Source organism: Brassica napus, chromosome C5 (genome assembly GCF_020379485.1).
Source record: "Brassica napus cultivar Da-Ae chromosome C5, Da-Ae, whole genome shotgun sequence".
Classification (NCBI taxonomy): domain Eukaryota; kingdom Viridiplantae; phylum Streptophyta; class Magnoliopsida; order Brassicales; family Brassicaceae; genus Brassica; species Brassica napus.
Window position 1 is genome coordinate 36095902 of NC_063448.1, and position 7521 is coordinate 36103422.

General features: G+C 40.2%; 1 long non-coding RNA gene across 2 annotated transcripts; it reads right to left on the minus strand.

Annotated features, from left to right (window-relative positions):
* Positions 1–5222: 5222 nt before the first annotated feature.
* LOC106395918 lies at positions 5223–7110 on the minus strand. Of its 2 annotated transcripts, XR_001279384.3 has the most exons (3): positions 5752–7110; positions 5573–5615; positions 5223–5457 (listed from the first exon to the last, which is right to left on the minus strand). It is a non-coding gene; the product is annotated as an uncharacterized LOC106395918 (long non-coding RNA). The 2 variants fall into 2 exon arrangements; XR_007323925.1 differs by having other exon boundaries at positions 5573–7110.
* Positions 7111–7521: the final 411 nt, after the last annotated feature.

Genomic DNA, 7521 nt, shown 5'->3' on the forward strand with positions numbered 1-7521 from the left:
TTGATAGAGAAGAGAGAGAAGTAGTTCAAATTTTGATTAATGCAGTGGTGGGAAGTACGGATTACACGACTATGAGAGTCCGTGGAACGCAAGGGAAAAAGAGTCTTTATATTCTTTTGGATTCAGGATCTACCCACAACTTCATTGACACTAAGATTGCTGAGATATTGGGTTGTAAAGTGGAACCTGCATGTCGTAAACAAGTAGCGGTAGCAGATGGGAGTAAGATTGGTGTGTGTGGTAAAGTCAGTAACTTGAGTTGGAAATTTCAGAACTACGAGTTTAAAGCAGACTTCATGGTGATTCCGTTGGGAGGTCATGATATAGTATTGGGAGTTGAGTGGCTATCTACACTTGGGCCAGTCACTTGGGACTTTAAGGAGCTAGAGATGTCGTTTAAGTGGCTTAATAAGAGAGTGATGCTGCATGGTATTAAAGCAGGGTTAGTAAGGGAAGTTAAGGCGAAAAGATTGGAGAGTATGAAGGAAGATGATATACAACTTCACTTGATCTACGCATGTGAAGAAGAGGAGATGGAGTTGTGGAATTTGAAAACAGAAGCGTTAGAAGAGATGAATGAAGGCGAGAAAAGAAAGCTGGAGTTATTAACATCAGAGTATGGGATGATATTTGAAGAACCTACTTAACTACCTCCATTCCGGGATAATCACAATCACAAGATCACATTGATGGAGGGATCTAACTCAGTGAATCAAAGACCATATCGGTATGCAGTCTATCAGAAAAACGAGATTGATAAAATGGTGCAAGAACTACTCAAGGCGGGGACAGTGCAACCAATTTCGAGCCCTTATGCATCACCGGTAGTACTGGTAAAGCAAAAGGACTGTACATGGAGATTGTGTGTTGATTACAGGAAACTCAATGGGATGACTATCAAAGATCGGTTTCCCATTCCGTTGATAGAAGATCTCATGGACGAGTTAGGAGGATCAAAGGTGTACTCAAAGATTGATCTGAGAGCCGGTTATCATCAAGTGCGTATGGACCCTCAGGATATACATAAGACAGCTTTCAGAACCCACAGTGGACATTATGAGTACTTGGTTATGCCTTTTGGACTGACCAATGCTCCTGCAACCTTTCAGGGATTGATGAACCATGTGTTCAGAGACTATCTAAGGAAGTTTGTCCTTATTTTCTTTGATGATATCCTCATCTATAGTAATTCTGTGGAGGAGCATTTGGTACATCTACGGATAGTGTTTGAAGTAATGAAGATGAATAATCTGTTTGCAAAAAGGAGTAAGTGTGCCTTCATTACGAGGAAGGTCGAGTATTTGGGTCACTTCATTGAAGCTCAGGGTATCTCTACAGACCCAAGTAAGATAAGAGCAGTAGAAGAGTGGCCTGTACCAAAGAATCTAAAGGCTTTACGTGGTTTCTTGGGGTTGTCAGGTTACTACAGACGATTTGTTCTGAGTTATGGCATTATAGCTCGTCCTTTAACTGCATTGACGAAGAAGGACGCTTTTAGCTGGAATGAAGAGGCACAAGAATCCTTTCAGAACTTGAAGCAAGCTTTATGTAAGGCACCAGTATTAGCTCTGCCAAGGTTTGATCTACCTTTTGTCGTCGAAACAGATGCATGCAAGGAGGGTATTGGGGCAGTATCGATGCAGGAGGGAAGACCGTTAGCCTATATCAGCAGACATTTGAAGGGCAAACAACTGAATCTTTCCATCTATGAGAAAGAGTTGCTAGCAGTTGTCTTTGCCGTGCAGAAGTGGAGGCACTATCTGCTTACAAATCACTTTGTCATTAAGACAGACCAGAGGAGTTTGAAGTACTTTCTGGAACAGAGATTGAACACACCAATACAGCAACAGTGGCTACCTAAGCTTTTGGAGTTTGATTATGAGATACAGTATAAGCAAGGGAAGGATAATGTTGCAGCAGACGCATTATCAAGGGTAGAGGGTGCAGAGATATTACATATGGCGATGTCAGTACTCGATTGTGATCTTTTAACAAAGATACAGGAGGCTTACGCAACTGATAATCAAGTAATGGAGACTATTGAGAAGCTAAAAAAGGATCCGTATGCAGTAAAAAAATACTCATGGGTTCAGAATGTGTTGAGGAGGGGAAGCAAGATAGTAGTACTTAATGTGGTGGAGGTTAAAGACATGATATTGGAGTGGTTACATTGTTCTAGTCAAGGCGGTCACTCAGGAAGAGAAGTGACAAGACAGAGGGTGAAAGGATTGTTCTATTGGAAAGGGCTTACTAAGGATATTCAAGCTTACCTTCGTAGCTGCAGTGTTTGTCAACAATGCAAATATGATGTAGCTGCATCACCAGGCCTGTTACAACCCTTACCTATACCGGAAGCAGTTTGGACTGACATATCAATGGATTTTATTGATGGGCTTCCACACTCTTATGGGAAAACAGTAATCTTTGTTGTGGTGGATCGTTTGAGTAAGGCAGCTCACTTTATTGCTCTTGCTCACCCTTACACTGCAACATCGGTCGCACAAGCGTTCTTAGACAATGTGTATAAGCTCCATGGATTCCCTAGATCGATAGTCAGTGACAGAGATGCAGTTTTTCTTACTAACTTTTGGTAGGAGTTGTTCAAGTTGCAAGGATGCTCTCTCAACATGTCGACTGCTTATCATCCTCAAAGTGACGGTCAAACAGAAGTGGTGAACAGATGTGCAGAAACCTACCTCAGGTGCATGACTAGTGACCGTCCTGCGATGTGGAGTAAGTGGTTACCGCTTGCAGAGTATTGGTATAATACCAACTTTCATACGGCAACTCAAACTACCCCGTATGAAGTGGTTTATGGCCAAGCTCCTCCGATTTATTTACCCTACTTACAAGGTGAATCGAAAGTACAAGTAGTAGCCAAGTGTTTGGAAGATCGTGAAAAGATGTTGGTGTTGTTGAAATTTCATCTAATGAGGGTGCAGCACAGGATGAAACAACAGGCTGATTTATACAGGTCAGAAAGAAGTTTTGAGATAGGTGATTGGGTCTATGTGAAGCTACAGCCTTATAGACAGCAGTCAGTGGTACGAAGAACAACAGAGAAGCTCACACCAAAGTACTTTGGTCCTTATTGCATCAGTGATAAGGTGGGGGAAGTTGCATATAAGCTGAAGTTTCCGGTGGGGTCGAAAGTCCATTCAGTCTTTCATGTCTCACAATTGAAGAGCGCAATGGGTAACGTGACGACTTCAAATCAATTACCATCAGTGGTGGGTGAAGATACCATACTGAAACCTGAGTTTATTTTGGAACGGAAGATGGGGAAGCGTCAAGGAAGGGCAGTGACGTTGGTATTGGTTCAATGGGAAGGTCAAAACGCAGAGGAGGCAACTTGGGAGTATCTTTTTGATTTGCAGAGGAGGTTCCCTGAGATGGATTTCTGAATCTTGTGGACAAGTTTCTTTGGGGAGGGAAGATTTGATACAGATAAAGAGATGAGGCGTGACATGGAAGGCAAGTTACAAGGGAACGAGTAAACGAGGGACACGTGTATAGTTCGTTATAACGGTTGTAACGGTAACAGAGTATATAACTCTGTTACTGCATTACTTTTGGATTATCGAAATTGTAAGTGAGTTTTCTTCTTGATTCTTGTAACTCTTCTGAGAGATTCTTTGTTCATGAAGTTTTAGATTCTTTCTTCAATCCAGAATCTATACTCTTGAGCTGCAAGCTATTGTTTTTACGAACGGTAGTTTGATCAATAGAGAGAACATACGTTATCTCTATCACTTCTCTGTTACAAAGCTTGTTGAGTTGGTCACTATTATGGTGATTCTGATGTTCTGTCGAATATTCTGAATAACCCGTTATCGTATTTGAATGGTAGTGAGAATCAGTCTGAGATTGTTGCAACAAGTTAAGCCTACTTTGAGTAAATGTGTTGCGATGATGAGTGAGCTTCATGTTGGTAGGGCGGAATAAGGCTAAATGTAGTCGGAGTTGGTAGTAGTACTAGTAGTATAGATCTTGCTGGTTTCATGGCACCTGCATTGTGTAGATTAGATTCCATGGAGGTTGGGATTTTGGGAATGGTGGAGCAGGACCTGGGTTTTCTGGTAAAAGGGTGAACAATGTTGAGTTGAAATTGCAGGGAGAAGGTTTAAACTTTCGCCGTCCATGAAGTCTTTGCTGAAGCGGAATGTTGCAGCTTTTTCTGCTGGGTTTCGTGAAGCAGATTGTGTCTGAAACCGGTGGTGATAGCGTAAGTGTGGAGGCTTGTGAGCAGCCACGTATCTCAGGTGGGAGAGAAGAGAGTGTTAGCTCGGTGCTGGAGAAGTTTCGCGACCTGAACCTTGATGATACTATGGAATCAGTGGGTGGGGATGATAAGGATGGTCTTATACTCACACTGGTTCAGCAGGTCAAGGATCTTGAGAAGAAGTTAAAGGAAAGGAAAGATTGGGCTCAGAAGAAAGCAATGCAAGTTTCCCAAAAGGTCAGCGATGAACTGGCTGTTGTCAGAGGGGAAACTAGATGTTGATGAACAAACCGTGAAAAGACTATCTGAGATTGAAAATGATCTTAGAAAAGCTACTTGTCTCAAATTGAGTGCATCAAAATCTCTGGAAGATTCAAAGAAGCAGAAGGAATGTTTAAAGAAGCTGTTGGCGTGGGAGAAGCAGAAGTTGAAGTTGCAGGATGAGATTATAGCTGAGAAGGAAAAGACTAAGGCCCTTTATTATGCTTTAACTCAGATTACACAGGATGAAAAGGAAATTGAGGTACGTTAGTTCATGTATTCTCTGTAATTATATTTACTAGGGTTTGATCCGCCCTACGGGCGGGTTAGCAACCGAAAAAAGTATATAATATATCATAAATTTTATAAATATTTCAAAATGTTTAGTCTAACTTAAATTGTGAGCAACTTTAAATTGTAATATCAAAAACTACAATTATACGTCAATCAAGTTTTTAATATCACAATTATACATTTGTATATATTATCTATTTTGATAACTCTGATATTTTGATAAATTAAATGGGGAATATTTTTTCTCTCCCCCCTCCTTTTTGTAAAGCATACTCTTTTTTTGCCTTGTTTCGTGCAAATCATATTTCGTTCTTGCCTTTCTAACTTGTTCTGTAAACAGAGGATGAAATATCATCAGACGATGGCAGAATTGTGGAGCCCACCAACCTGTCTAAGTGTTACATTCCTTCTATAACCAAGTATCTCTAGACAAAGCAACGGGATGTGTTCAGCCGCAAGAAACATATTTGTAAAAATGTTATTGATCATTAAAGTTTAGTGCATCTTTAAATGAATGAGATCCTCTTTTAGAGATTCAAGATAATTAAAGTTTTAAGGCTTTACAAACTGAATGATATCTTGGTCAGGGATATGATTAAGTTTCTGTGGCACTATTTTGCTGATCTGGTCATTGTCACCTAACTCGAGTCTTCCGTGTTCTCCTCTTCTCCAACCCTCCACTTACAAATTAGAAGACTAAATAAGTAATTATTCTTGATGAAAAGGAGGATCTAGCCCATGGTGAGAATGAGAAGGAAATAATTTTGAGAACACGTTTTAATATTTCTCCTTTACCAGTTAAAGTGGTTGAATGCAAGCCACCCGCATCAATATCAACCTAAACATGAGTTTAAAAAGATATAAGTTGTAGATCAAGCATCTGAAGGTAGTGGTACCCTTTGACAACAGAGTCCCTTTTTGAAAGTTTTAATGAGTAGAAAATGAATCAATAAAAAGAAGAGAAAGAAACAAACTCAAGTGAGATCATTGAGGCCTCAGACTGGGACAAATGATGAGGGGTTGTGCCAAGAGCCTCCCATCTTCTTCAAGAGACACATTACGAAATGCTTCAACAGAAATTTTCAGGACCTTGAACACTGGAGCAAATATTTGTTTTCTACAATAAAGAGGGAAACCAAAATCAAACATTTAATTTTAATCTATACATGTCATGGGGAAGTCACGGATGACCCCAACTCCACATATAACCTTCGCGTGTCAAACTATAGAGTGAGTACCACCTGCAGCAATCTATTAAGAAGATAAAACCTCAGATGAAAATTTATTTTGTGGCAATACAGAGAGGTTTAGAAAACGTGGTAGTTACCCGTCGGACAATAAGTTACTGAGTAAAAAGCTTAGGGATCACAATATCTCTTCCCATCTCGTCTTTTAGAGGCTCTTCACGGCACTTTCCATATTCCTTTTCACCTGCGTGAATTTCCATAATCATTTAATAATATGACTTGACTCACTAAACAAAACAGATAAAGACCAAAGAAATAACATTAAAGAGTACTGACGCATATGCTCGGCCTAGATGATCAAAAGCTAAACAACGGTTAGGTGAGATAAACCCATGTATGACAGTACCTTATCGTAGAATGATATTAGTATCTGGAATCAAATCTTAAGTAGGCAAATAATCGTTTGACAAAGTCAATTTCAAACCAGTTCATCGAACATAAGCAATTCTAACCCAATTAGAATGCCTCATTCGGCTATGTTCCTTGCTTCCGAAAATGGATTAACCTGAAACGCAGCTCCGCCTCCCCAAGCCAAGAGAGACGTCGTTGAAGAATTGAGTGATGTGAGATTTCAATCGTCAATCGAGATAATGGTATATATAAGGCGAGAGGCTGAGAGAATCGCAACTGTTGCATGGCTTCAGTAAATAATGGGGCTTTATGAATCTTAGAGATGGGACGCTAACGTTACAAAGGTTTACTGAAGGAGGTCGAAACGGTTGGGTTACTCCGATGGAGATGAGGATGAAGAGGAGGATGAGTCGGCGTTAAGTGAAGATTCTGTTTATATCATATTTGGGCCAGAACGTGGGCTTCTATGCACATAAAGTAAAAATATTGAAATAGCCAGTTGTCTTAAGAAAGCCTTATACGATTAATGGTCTCAGGTTCTCATTTTTAGGTCCGGTCCGGTTTACTAACAAACAAAAGTCGAGAAATAATAAAAACATGTTGACATGGCAGGCTGAGAGAGAGAGACAGCGTGACGTGGCAGGAAGGGATCCTTTGATTGGCCTGAATTTTTAATCCTACGTGGACAGGCTCTCTAATGATCTTATTCCCCTTTTAGTATTGTATGATACCCTGAAAGTTATCTACTCCTCACAACTTTTTGACTCTAGAATTGTGGGAAGCATCGTTTTCTTAGGACTGTAAATATTTACCAAAGTCTCATTTGAGGCATTTATCTAGTTGCCAAACTGGTCTTGTCTTATGTGCTAGTTCTAGTTAGTCTATTTAATTATTTTTTGTTGTATTTAGATTAATATGTTATTTGCAGGAGAAAAGGGGGCAGGAACAGAAAGCAAAGGAGCAAGCTCTGGCTCTAGTGGAGGAAGAACAACGCTCAAAAGAAGCAGCTGAGGCACACAACAATGGTGGAAACAAAGTCACTTGTCCTTGCCGCAGAGCTCTGGTTCAGAAGCGAATCCGTATCTTTGGAGCAACCTCGTGAATAAAAAACGAGATAACTTTTCTTTTGGGTTTCACAACTTTAGG